Genomic DNA, 14118 nt, shown 5'->3' with positions numbered 1-14118 from the left:
ACAGAGACAGTATGGGCAACGGAGGGCTCTAGGACCCACAGAGTAGTTCAGAAAAGTGACTGGGCTATAACAAGAAAGACATTTTGATAATGAGGCAACCTTCTGGCCCAACCAAGAATCCCTTTGTCCATTTTTTACCTAGGCAAGAGTCACTTTCAGAGTACAGCTTGGTCAGAGACCACAGGTGGAGGCAGGTGAACGGCTAAGAAGGTTATTCTGGTCCCAGTGAGAGGAGTGTGAAAGGGGGGAGGAAGATAAAGACTGACAGATACAGTGGATTCCATAGCAATCCTTACTTTTTAAGGTTCACAATAAATAATGGGGGTATTCCACAGTATATCAAAACTGTCAGTATTTCTACCACTTTGCCTAGAAGTGCATTTCTCAGATGGTGATTCACTAGAAGGGTGCAAGAGTCTTTCATGTGTTTGAGGAACTGGACCAAAAGGAAAGGATAGCGTTTGTTGGTGCTTTGTGGGGTGAGGGGAGAAGAGCTATTTACTTGGAGTGACTCTGCAGTTAGAGATTCACCAAATAGAAGATGAAAACATGTTCCAGACAGACTCTGATCCTGTTCTTTCCATCACAGTCACCACCACATCCCTTGCCAAGGATCTACAGCCCCTTCTCCATTTGGCCTGTGTCGTAAAATGACAAGGGTCAGGTAGCCGAAAGCGAAGTAAGACAAAGGGATCTGCCTTGAAATACTGCCCAACCCTTTCCCTCTCCCCATCCCCTCCCCAGTCTGTGGACTGTTTTTTTTTTTTTTACTGTGGTAAACAGAAACAGATGGGTGGTGTAGTCCATATCCTCACAGACACACTCCCACGTGATTCGTAGACTGAAAAATTATGAAAAGCATTACGTCAATGCTTTTTACCTAAGTAGAAAAGGAAAAGGTTTCCTTTTTAAGTGTGTCTTTGAGGATTGGGTGGACCCTAGGTAACTGCCTTAAGGGGTAAGATTTCAATTTCTATTTCAGAAATAAATTATTCAAGGTTGGTTCTTTGACATCACTAGCTAATAACCAAGGGGACATTTCTCTTTAAAAAAAAAAGAAAGAAAGAAAGAATACTATATCTCTTGATTTGCGATTATTCTATAATGTTTGTAAACAATCTCTCTTTGAACTCTCTTCTAACTTAAAAAAAAGACTAACTCAGAAAATGTTCAAATCTTGTGTTTTCCCAGAAGGGATGTTTATGAGTTTTTAAAGGAAGTCATTATGTTATTGTATCCAATTTGAGTAATAGGGACAGCTATATGGATCAGTGGATAAGTACTAGGCCTGGAGTCAAGAAGACCTGTGTTCAAATCCTGCCCCAGACATTTACTAGCTGTGTGGCCCTGGCTAAGTCATTTAGCCTCTGTTTGCCTAGGAGGCAGATACATGGCTCAGTAGCTAGAGGGCTGGACCTGGAGTCAGGAAAACCTGAGTTCAAATCCCATCTCAAATACTTAAAGCTGTATGACCTGGGCAAGTCATTTACCTTGGTTTGCCTTAATCTACTGGAAAAGGAAATGGCAAAGCACTCAATATGATTGCCAAGAAACCCCATGGACAACTGTCCGTAGGATCACCAAGTCAGACATGACTGAATAACTGAAAAACAATTCGAGCCACAAAATATATATTTTTTTAAAGAACAAGTTTCTGATATGGGTCAGTTTGTGTCTTTTTCCACAGTGCAAAAGTAGGTTTTACCAGGGCAACCCTTATGTTTAGGGTTTTAAAATGACACAAAAGATTTGGGTACAATTTGAGGGCATTTCTCATTTCTCTAGGCCTGAGTATACTTCAAGAGGGATTCCTCACTTCTCTGGCTAATTGCCTCCAACCCAGATAACTTAGTCAGTTCACTACCTGAAACTATCAAGGGTATTGTCACAAATTCCTCTTGCAAATACATGTTTGCAAGCTCAAAGAATGAATAGATTTATTGCCAGACTAATAAAAGCAAAAAGAGCTCATATTAAGACTAATGACATTTGTCCATGAGTAATCATATCCCAGAGGCCTTTATTTCCTCAATTACTTACTGTCATTTCCTTAGTTAGGATGCAGTCTCAATTACTGTGGCCAATTTTTTTTGAAAAAGATCTTTTGTTACTCAGTTGGCTACAAAAATCTTCTCACCCAACAGGGAAGTAGGCAGGAAAGAAGATAAAAGAAAGTGGGGGGGGGGGAGATTGATAATGATAAGAGGGAGAGAGATTGAGGGAGGCAGTGGTCAGAAGCAAAATAGACATTTGAGGAGGGACAGGGTAAAAAAAGAGAGAGAAGGATAAACAAAAGAAAATAGGATGGTGGGAAATACAATTAGTAAGCATAACTGTGAATGTGACCGAGTACGGATTGAGGCATAATTTTTACGTTTATGTTATTTTTATGCAACATGGCTAATATGGAAATGTTTTGCGTGACTTCACACATATAACTGATATATTGCTTGCCTTCTCAAAAGAGAGGGAAGAAGAAGGACAGGAGAAAAAGAGAGAATTGGGAACTTAATTTAAAATTTAAAAAATTTTAAATGAATGTTAAAGTATTCTTAAAAATCTTTTGTTTTTATCACCTACCTTTGTCAATAAATCCTTACCCCTTTTCTCTCCCAGGAAGCTATCTCTTATAACAAAGAATAAATAAGAGGGGAAAAGAGTTCAAAAAACTTCCCAACACATCAAAAACCAGTGACATTTTGTGCAATGAACAAAGCTATAGTTTGCTACCTCTCAAAGACGGTGAAGCAGTGGCTTCCTATATCTCTTCTTTGGGGCCAATGTTGATCATTATAATTTTGTAGCATTGTTTCAATGTCTTTGTTGTTATTCTTTCTATTTGTTGTAGGTATTGTATATCTATTATTTTCTTGGTTCTACTTTCTCCACTTTGCATCAGTTCAAAAAAAAGTCTTCTCATGCTTCTCTATATTCATCATATTTGTCTTTTCTTACAGTGCAGTAATATTATACTACTTTTATTGTTGATGTTCAGTCATTTCAGTCATGTCTGACTCTTTGCAACCTCATTTGGGGTTTTCTTGACAAAGATACTGGAGTGGTTTGCTTTTTCCTTCTCCAGCTCATTTTACAGATAAGGAACTGAGGCAAATAGAGTTAAGTGACTTGCCTAGGGTCACACAGCTAGTAAGTGTCTGAGTCCAGATTTGAACTCAAGAAGATGAGTCTTTCTGACTTCAGAGCCATCCCTCTGTCTATTGTACCATTACATTCATATACTGTAACTTGTTTAGCTATTCCCCAATTAATGGATGTTTATTTTGTTTTCAGTTCTTTGCTATCACTACCCGTTTTTTTCTTCATCATTCCTCTGGCCATATGCATAGTTTCATTTATTGCATAATTGCATAAAATTACATCATTTATTGCATGATTTGTTTTACACATAATCTATTTATTGATGTTTACAGTTCCCCAGCGCTCCAAATTGATATGATATGTCTTCATTTACTTCTGCATAATCTCAGGTCTTCTCTGTCAATCTACCTGTACCTTGTCTCAGTTTTTTAGTAGAAAGCCCTGATCTTCATAAAATGATAGATTTAGAACTGGAAAAAATGTATTTTAATTTAATATTTTTAAAAAAAATTCCCACAATTAAATGTAAAAACAATTTTTAACATTCATTTTTTTAAAATTTTGAGTTCTAAATTCTCTCTCTCCCTTCCTCCCTTCATTTGGAAGGTTAGTAATTTGATAGGTTATACATGTGCAGTCATGCAAAACATATAGGAATCTACTTTAAAGACTAGCTAATACATCTCCCTCACTGAATAGATGAGGAAAAGGGAAAAAAGCATTTATTTAGCACCTACTATGTGTCAGGCATAGTGAGAAGCACTTTACAGATATTAACTCATTTAATCCTCACAACACAGGTGCTATTATGATTCTCATTTTACAGTTGAAGAAACTGAGGCAGAGAGCATGTAAGTCACTGGATCATATAGTAAGTTCCTGAGGCTGGATTTGACTCCAAGACCAGCACTCTATCTACTACTCTAACTAGTTGGCTACATGCAGTATATGTAGTATATGCCATAATATCCAATGATAACTTTGGAAGCACAGGAAATGGCAGCTATGGAATCAATAGGCCACATAGCAACAGTGAAACACAGCCAGGAGACAAAGCTATAAGCCTTCTGGCTGAGATGCAAACTAAGGACAAAAATTGCCCAGATAGTATCCCCTCTCCTCTAGGTGGCATGGCTATCTTGGGAGATGGACTCCTTTATGATGGGAGAGAATAATGATAATCCCTTATTATTTAGTCTGTTATTTTTCCTCATTAAAAGCTGATTTATGCTTCCAAAATAGCTAGTAGAGAATGGATTAGATGGGAGTTCAAGCCATATTTAGATAACTATAATTATCCAAAATTCCCTGTATTGGAGTGGGTAGCAAAGTGTTCCAAAGCTAAGTGGCACTCATGTTACATGTACTCTCCATTTCAGTCTGACTAGAGGCTGTCATATACAAGAGACTTGTTCTGCCTAGCTTTTGAGGGCAGAACTAGAAACCATGAATGGAAGTTGCAAAGTGGCAAATTTAGGTTTAAGGTAAAGAAAAAAAAATACTAAGAATTGGAGCTTTCCAAATGTTGAATGAGTGACCTGGGGAGTTAGCAAGTCCCTGTTTCTCAAAGTCTGCCGTCAAAGGCTGGATGACCAATTGTTGGGTAACTTGTAGGGAGGATTCTTTTTCTTTCTTTATTTCTTTCTTTTTTTTTTTTAGGCAATTGAGGTTAAGTGACTTGCCCAGGGTCACACAACTGATAAGTGTCAAGTGTTTGGTCTGACACCAGATTTGAACTCAGGTCCTCCTGACTTCAGGAGGATTCTTTTTCAAGTGTAGGTTAAACTAGATGAGCACTGAGATCCCTTCCAAATACTAATTTTTGTAGTGATTAATTAATGTTAATTGATTGATTCTGTGATTATGATTTATATAATTTTTCCCTATCTTCCCCTAAATCATCCATAGAGTATCTTTCTGATATAACAGAGGACTTCCTGTAAATCTTTTAACATTTCATGATTGCCAGTACCGAAATAAGCTGTCTATCTATTTTAACTTAAATATACCCAACTTGTGTATTCTTGACTGATATAGGTTATATGACTATTCTGAGGTTATACGAGGCTGCTAGATGGCACTGGGGATAATGCATTGGAGCCAAGAAGAACAAAATTCAATCTGGATTCAGATTCTTATTAGCTGGGTCAAATCACTCGACTGTAAAATGAAGATAATAATAGCACCTAATTCCCAGAATTGTTGTGAGGATCAAATGAGATTATATTTGTAGAGTGCTTGACACAAAGCAGGAACTTAATAAATACTTGTTTCCTCCCATCCTTCCTTCATATGACTGGCTACTCAGGAATGATTAGTAATCTTAGGAATTCTCCTTTCCTTCCTCCATAATGGGCCTTGAGGTTTCCTTCCTCTATGTTCCTCCCTTTCACATTCACTGGCTGATGGCTAGGGACCCCTGTCTCCAAGTCTCTCTGGGTTCATGCTTCTTATGCTGACTGAAGACCTGTCCAGGAAGAGGTTCATGGAGACAGCACTGGTGCTGGTAGGACTGGCAGTGGCAAAGATAGCTTTGAAGAGATAAATGGAGAGGTAAACCCCAACAGATACTTCTTCCTCAAACTCAATGCTTCTGCTGCTGGCTCCCTCAGCCTCAGTATACTGACTGGTGGCATTGGAAGCCCTTAGCATCCCCAACTCTTCTTAACCTTTCCTCTCACATATACATACTCCATCAGTCATTGGTCCTCTTCAAGAACAAAGGACAAACAACAATCTGTAAATAGTAGTAGCAGCCCCACTGAAGACCCCACTGGTCAGTTCCAACTGGGCAATGCTGCTCCTTCCTTCCTTCCTTCTTTCCCTCCTTCCTTCCTTCCTTCCTTCCTTCCTTCCCTCCTCTCCCTCTGTCCACACAGGGAATCATACCCTTACCTGTGGGTGTTCTGCCCAAAGGAATATAAATTCCTTTTATAATATATATATATATAAAGGAATATAAATTTTGATCACTGAAACATCACAAGATACCTTGGGGTTTATGGGCTAGATTTCTTTTTTTCTCCTCCCTACTTATTTATTCTATCATTTTTAAAAACCATACCTTAAATGCAGATCACTCTGGCTCTCATTGATTGGCCAATAAGCTCAGCCCAAGTTTTACTTGGTCATTGTTTGGGTTTTGATGGCTCACAGTGAGTATAAATAGCAATTGTTTCTGTTTGGGCCAGAATCCTTAAAGGTCTTCCCCTCCTAGATTGATTTTTGTTGACTAGGTAAAAGAGGCCATTTTTGCTTCATTTCTTACCTAGCTTTAATTACTGAATGGGCGTTGCCTCAGACAAACTGAGACCTGTTAAAGACCTTAGCTTAAAAAGGCCAAGGTCTCCCACTGCATACGGGGTCATCTCTAGTCATCCAGATCTATATCTTGCCACTGGACCCAGATGTTCACAGAGGAGAGAGTAAGGCTGGTGACTTTGCACAGCCCTGCCTCACTTAAATCCAATTCACTTGAAAGTCAAGATATCACCTTCCTGGTGTCATTGGTCCTCTTTGAGAATGAAGGACAAACACAACAAAACAACAGCAAGATACTCTATCTAGGTGTTTAGCTTATATGGTCCAGTGAAGTTCAGGCCTTGACCCAGTTCCTCTGATGAAAGAGCCAGTGTTATCTGTGTGCTTCTCCTCTGAAATGTAGATCAATTCTATTTTAGTTCCTTTGTACAAAAAAAAATAATTAACACCTTTGCGTGACTATCTCTCTATAACATGAAAAATGAAAAAAGAAAAGTGGTAGTCATAAGTGGGAAGCCCTTTTAGTCTATATATCTCCTTTGATACTACTAGCAAAAGTCCTTCCAATACATCAGAAGATCATGTTTTGCTCTATAGCGTCCCATGACAGAATAGACTCTAGTTAGAAGTAACAAGTGGTAGAAAAAGGAAAGGGAAGTTCAGAGAAAAGAGCAATTGGTACACAACTGGATGAAAGGTTATGTGTGTAACACTTGTCTGCTGTGGCCCTCACTGCCTGGAAGGCCAGGTAGGTTAGATTTTCACCCTCCTTCACTTCCTCCGGTGCCCCCTAAGGACTGTTTGGGATATATATCTAGGCTCTCTGTCAATGGCTCTAGTCCCCACCAATGATGTTCCCCCAACTGTAGGGGAGTACCCTGCACCCCCAGTTCCATTTGGCTGATAACAGTTGAATTAGCTTTTACAAAGAAATATTTACTTCTGAAGGTATAATCACAAACATACAAACTTACTCCCCCAACACATGGGAGGCAATGTTCTCCTCCCCAGCCTGTGCCATCTCAGTCTCTGGGGAGAGAAAGGAGTTTAGGTTCATAGCTTAATTCAGTTCCCATAGAGCACATGGTCTTAATTCCAAATCTAAAACCTTCCCATTGGGCCTTAAGTCCCAAGCTTCCTGACTTCTACAAGCCTTCCTATAGGTTAGCTGGCTGTAGTATCCTGTTTGCAATCCCTGCTCCAAGGTCATCATAGCTAAATCTTTTGGGTCTGGTGGGTGTGGTGGTGTGTCTCCTGACACCAAATGCTGAGAAGGACAAACAATACAGAACAGAAACAAACACCATCAGGCCAATTTCTCAGAGCCTAAGTAAAAGCCAGGAAGAACAGAAGAGGGAGGTTCTTCTCCTTTCTTTGGTTTAGTTCATGACATTCTCCCTGTGGGTGAACTGGGATCATCACCCTGTGGATGCAGCAGGAAGTAGCATTCAGAAAAGAGTATGAGCCAGAACTCACAGCAGAAAGAAAGCGTTTCTGAGTACTTTCTAGTTTGATATACATCATCTGTTCAGTTATGGAACCAATCAAAGGAGACTACACCCATTTGTGTGGAATAGGATGCAGAGGCCTCCATGTCAGGCAATCTGGACATGCTCTAAAAGCCCCTCAGAGCATCTCCAAGTTAGGTAATCTGGGCATATCCAGACAAGCTTAGGTTGCACTTGAAATCACTAATGATAAGAGAAATGCAAATTAAAACAATTGTGAGGTTTCATCTCACTCCTCAAACTGGCAAAGATGATAAATGATGAAAAATCATTGATGTTGGAGAGCAAATAGTATGCTTCGATCTATATTCCGACTTCATAATTCTTTCTCTGGATGTGGATGGCATTTTCCATCATGAGTCTTTTGGAGTTGTCTTAGATCCTTGTATTACTGAGAAAAGCTAAGTTTATCAAAGTTAGTCCCAGCAGAATGTGACTGTTACTATGTATAATGTTCTCCTTGTTCTGCTCACTTCACTCAGCATCAGTTCATATAAGTCTTTCCAGGTTTTTCTGAGGTCTGCCTGCTCATCATTTCTTATAGCACAATAGTATTCCATTACATTTATATACCACAGAGGTTCAATATTTAAAGGAACTTCATGAGAAATCCATTTAGTTTTAAATCATGGCAATCACTCATCAAAATTAAATATGAAATGTGCATGGAATAGGAACATGACTGCTCATACGTGTCTTTCTGACAGAATGCAGGAAATCTACGATGACTGATGAAGTCTCAAGGGGAAGAACTTTCATTAGAAGAGCCTCCCTGTGATGTATAAAACCAAGCTGCAAGATAACTTCAGCTCTGTTTCACTCTCAGACTAAAAAGATAGATCAAGAATAGCTGAGTGGACTGTATTCTTCAGGGCAAAGTGTGTGGGGGGTGGGGGAAGAGGGAGAGTGGGGGCAGGGAGCCTAAGCTCTAGGCAGTTTCTTCATTCTAGGAACAGTTGGTAGTGATTTACAATAGACACACATGGCAGGAATCAACATGTACTTGTTCTCAGCTTAAGAAGAAATCTATGCCCACACACAGGGAACAGGTAATAGTGACTCTTTGGCAGGAGTGAATAGTGAGGTGCATGTAATTGTCCAGATGACCTGACAGGAGAGTTCCTGTACGTCAAATTCCTGGCCACCTGCCTTCCTGTTTTTTCTTTCTGAACATGTCAGAGATTGAAAAACTGAGTTGCCATCTCAGTCCAATCCAATTCAATCAACATTTACAAATGTCAGGGGCAGCTAGGTGGCTCAGTGGATAGAGCATCAGCCCTGGAGTCAGGAGGACCTGAGTTTAAATCCAGCCTCAAACACTTGACACTTCCTAGCTATGTGACCCTGGACAAGTCACTTAACCCTGATTGCCTCACCAAAAAACAAAAAAATTAAGTGCCTACTATGTGCAAGGCACTATGCTAAGCACTGGACATGCAATTAATAAGTCCCTGCCCTCAAGGAACTTATAGTCTAAAGAGGGAGACAACACACAAAAAGAAGCAAGAAAGGATTTTGTTGTTTTCCACACACACTTGAATTTGTCTTTATTTCTAAAAAACAGAAAAAAGTCCAAAATATATTCATGCTTACATATACACAACAATTTTGCTTCCTGTCTTACCATCACCCCCCACTTATCCAGAATAAGGTTGCCAACTGGCCAGCATTTGATCAACTTAGTTGATATTTTATCACAGAAGCTTTGTTGCTGTCAGTAAAGACTGAAGTTAACTATTTGGAATATGCCATCATGTGAATTGGTAGAAAATGTTAACATGGTGATAACAGCAGAGAAACTCTCACTGATATATCAAGTTATGGCTTTTTTTTTTTTTTAGTTTAGATTGTGGTAATCATAGACCAGACGTACTCTCAAGCCACATCTCTAAAATGTGATCTAAGATGCACTCAGATGGGCATGAAAAGGAGTACGATAGTGGACATCACTCTGAGGACCAAGATCGATGATGGGCCTTGGCTTAGATGGCTGGAAGGATCAGACTTGTGTGGCCAAGGACTGAGGAGGGGCTGCTTCAATCTGGGTCATTCTCTTCCTGCTTTGCAGATTCTATTACAGAGACCAGGTCACTTTTTTGGCCTCAACTTCTTTCTTGGATTAGTCCTGCAATGCCTCACTACATCCTCTTCTCTAGCCTTTCCAGTTTCTTTGCCACATCTCTCTTTAAATCACAATCTGGCTTTGTGGGGGCAAGGTTAACCAAATCTACTTCCTCAATGGAGGGCTAAGGCTTTGCTGCTTCCAGCTGGTCTTTTACTTTCTCTTTCACTGAGGCTAGTTTGACCTGAGGCATCTTCCTCTTTTTTTAGTTCCTCATCCTCAGGGACATAGTTTCACAATTTAAGTTCTCTGTGTTTCTCTCCTCTTTCTTCCTCTTCTTTGAAGTGTTTACTTTTTGGTTCCTCATCTTCCTTATTCTTGTGCCCAGTCTTTTCTCTAAACATATTGAGCAGCTCCTTCTGCCACAGCAGCCGTCTCATCCTCCAGATATCCCACACTAGCACTCTGCGGTTGGATGCCAGACTGCTTGTTGCCCTGGCGTGCTAAATAAAATCCTTTTAACCCTTCTTTTCCGGAGTTTGCCTTATTGACCACCATGAGGCCTGAACCAAGATTTTTTCCTAATGGCACTTAGATTAATTAGTTTCACAACCAACATTATCAGTCAAGACAGTCACCTATTCAATTTAACAATAAAACATTTATTAAGCACACTATTACAAGGTATTGTGCTATATTCTGGGGATAAATACAAAGGTAATAAATAAGATAGTCCCTGCCTTCCAGAGAGTTTTTCCAGATACACAAATCCCTGGCCTGTATGAATTTGCAATCGTTGCTATCATTTAATGTTGGACCTTGAAAGAGATTGTCCAAAAGGAGTGCACTGCTAGTGAGATTTCTGTTTTATCTTAGGTTTCTCCTGAACACTTCCTCTTCTTAAGATTCTTACAATTTGACTGGATAGAGTTTCACAAAATTGGATGGCGCCCAACAAAAAAGGCTCTGTCAGACCAGGAAAGGAGCCATAAAGGATAAAAGAAGAAACTAAGCCAACAAAGTCAACAAGAATAGAAACAAGAAAATCTGAAGAGGAAATAGAGAACAAAGAGGTGCTGTCTATTAGTACCCACGGAAAGCCACATCAAGCAGAATGTGTTGCTTTAGCCCTTCAAGAACTGAGAAAAGAGTAAACAATGAAAATGTTCAGCAACTGAAATTTGAAATGAATCCTTCCTCAATTCTCCTTCTTTACACTGATTCTCTTTTTCTTTGGTCTTTGGCCTTGAATTAACAAAAGCAAACACTTGACCCTGGCCTTTGATGTGAGTTAATCCCTTGGATTATCATGAGAAGGAGATGAAGCTAATATAAACACACATACACACGTGTGTATTGTATATATTATTATCATTATATAAGTGTTTATAAGTTGTGTGTACATATGCACAAGCATTTGCTTTTGTGTGGGAGTTTATATGTATATATGTGTGTGTATGTATATGTGTGTATATTGTTATTGTTTTTCAGTCATGTATGACTCTTCATGACCCTACTTGGGGTTTTCTTGGCAAAGATACTGGAGTGGTTCTACAGTTCATTTTACAGATGAGGAAACTGAGGCAAGCAGGGTTAAGTGACTTGCCCAGGGTCACACAGTAAGTATCTGAATCCAGATTTTAACTCAGGAAATAGGTCTTCCTGACTTTAGGCCCAGCAATCTATCCATTGCACCACTAGATAGATAGATAGATAGATAGATAGATAGATATAGATACACACACATACATACACATACACACGTACCTACACATTTATAATACACAAACACTGAGAAGTCCAGCCCTTGACTTCAATCTATATTTTGGTCCAATTATTTTGGGATAATTTGGTGCTCTTCTCCTATGTTATAACAAATTGCCTATTCTGAAGAAGCATAGACCATAAAAGCCAAGCAGTTTCTCAAGGCTGAGAGCTGTTTAAATGGCAAACTCATCCAGCTTGGACATGATTGAGATTTATATTCTTCCCAGTACTTCACTAATGTTTAATAAATGTTAAGTGCTAATAGAAACATTTCTAAATTTTGAAAGTATTTATGATCAAATTACATTGCTGTGGTATGGTGGAAAGTGCACGTAATTAAGTTTTGGGAGTCCAGGATTTGAATCCAGGCTGTAACAATTAGATCTCCCCTCATCTGAGCTTCACTTTATTCACCCATAAAACAGGAAGTATAACACCTATATTACTTATCTCACAGGGCTGTTGTAAGGAAGCTGTTTGCCAACTGTTAAGAACTATAAATAGTCAGCAGTTACCAATCAGCAAACCAAGAAGCAGTATGGTCTGAGTTAGCATTTTAGGCCCAAACCAACTCCAGGGTTCAAATCCCATCTCTGACCCTAGATGTATGACGAGGGGTAAGTCAATTAACTATCCCAAGCTCCCACAATGCTTTGATTCATTATTAAATTCATTCAAAAAGCATTTACTAAGCACCCAGTATGTCCCACACTAGGAATACAAATTCAGAAATAAAGCAACCCCTGACCTCAAGGTGCTTATATTCTATTGGATGGAGACAACGTGTACATAAGCAAATGAGGGGATAAGGAAAGATTTTATGCAGAAGGTGGTGCTTGCATAAAGTTATTTTATTTTACTTTTCTGTTTTGAATGTAACAAATGATAAATAAGATCAGCATTTCTACATTTAATTGAGCTTTGAAGGAAACAAAACAGAAGTGAGGAAAGAGGGCACTCCAGGCATGAGGCACAGCCAGGATAAGTTGGGAGATGGAGTGCCATATGTGAAAGATAATAGACAGGCAGAAAATGTATTAAGTGTTTATTATGTTCCAGGCACTGTACTAAGCCCTGGAGATACAAATAAAAGAAAACAAGACAGTCCTTACTCTCAACGAGCTTACATTCTAATAGAGGAAGACAAAAGAAAAAGAAGAGCAAGGCAGCAAGGGAAATATTGTGGAGAGAGGAAGACATGATAAGATTCAACAGCTAATAGGATACATAACGTGAGGGAGAGTGTGGAATTGAAGGTAACATAAAGGTTGCAAACTTGAATGACTAGAAGGATGGTAGTGCACTTGACAGAAATAGGTAAATTTGAGTTTGGGAGTAAAGTTAATTAGTTCTGTTTTTCACATATTGAGTTTGGGATATTTATGGGAAATATATCTCAAAATGTTCAATAGGTAGTTGGAGATGAATGACAAGCTCAAAAGAGAGACAGAACTGGGTGTGTAGACCTCATAGTCATGTGCATAGAAATGGTAATTAAACTCCATGGAAGGTAAAGTCATCAAGTGAGTGTATAAAGAGAAAAGGAGAGGGCCCTAGATAGCCTTGGAGTATGCCCAAATCTAAGGAATGTGAGATGGTTGATGAACCAACAAAGCCTGAGAAGGGATGATCAGACAGGTAGGAAGAGAACCAAGGGAGGGTATAGGAGTTGTTGTTGTTGTTGTTGTTGTTCATTTGGTCATTTCCGGCTCGTTGTGACTCCAAAGACCATACTGTCCGTGGGGTTTCTTGGCAAAGACACTGGAGTTGTTTGCCATTTCCAACTCCAGTGGATTAAGGCAAAGAGGGTTAAGTTACTTGCCAAGGTCACACAGCTAGTAAGTGTCTGAGATGGATTTGAACTCAGATCTTCTGACTCCAGGCCCAGCATTCTATCCACTGAGCCACCTACCTGCCTTATACAGAAGTAGTATGTATTAAATGATTTTAACACTCTTAAAAAGTTAGCATCATGTAATGGATTGAGCATAGGCTTTAGTATTAGGAAGACCTGGGTTCCCTTTCCACCTCAGACGCTAGCCAGCTGTGTCACTCATGGCAAATCACTTTCCTCATCAATAAAATAAAGAATGACTTTTAAAGATCCCTTACTATTCTAATTCTATAATCTTAGGACAAATACTATATAATGGCATAGAGAACTGGCAGAGAAGAAATCAATGGTAGGTTTAGAAAGAGCAGTTTTAGTGAGGGTGATGTCAGAAGCCAAAAGATTAACAACAACAATAACAGTACAAAGAATTGATAAATAGGGAGAGGAAGTAAAAGCAACAAGTAGAGACAGCTTTTTCTAGGCATGACAGACAGATTGCCATCTATGTTGGTGGAATAATTTTACAATGACAAAATCTTTCAGGGTTGGTATAAAATACCAAAAAGGAAGGGAAGAATATAATAGGT

The 14118-nt window shown here is 39.2% G+C and overlaps 1 pseudogene; it reads right to left on the bottom strand.

Moving 5' to 3' along the window:
- Positions 1 to 9904: 9904 nt before the first annotated feature.
- Positions 9905 to 10488, bottom strand: LOC114028612 (annotated as a pseudogene).
- Between the last annotated feature and the right edge of the window lie 3630 nt (positions 10489 to 14118).

This window comes from Vombatus ursinus, unplaced genomic scaffold (genome assembly GCF_900497805.2).
Source record: "Vombatus ursinus unplaced genomic scaffold, bare-nosed wombat genome assembly UNPS02014893.1, whole genome shotgun sequence".
NCBI classification, from domain to species: domain Eukaryota; kingdom Metazoa; phylum Chordata; class Mammalia; order Diprotodontia; family Vombatidae; genus Vombatus; species Vombatus ursinus.
The sequence above is the reverse complement of the archived record's forward strand: the minus strand, read 5'-3'. Positions and strand labels throughout refer to the sequence as shown.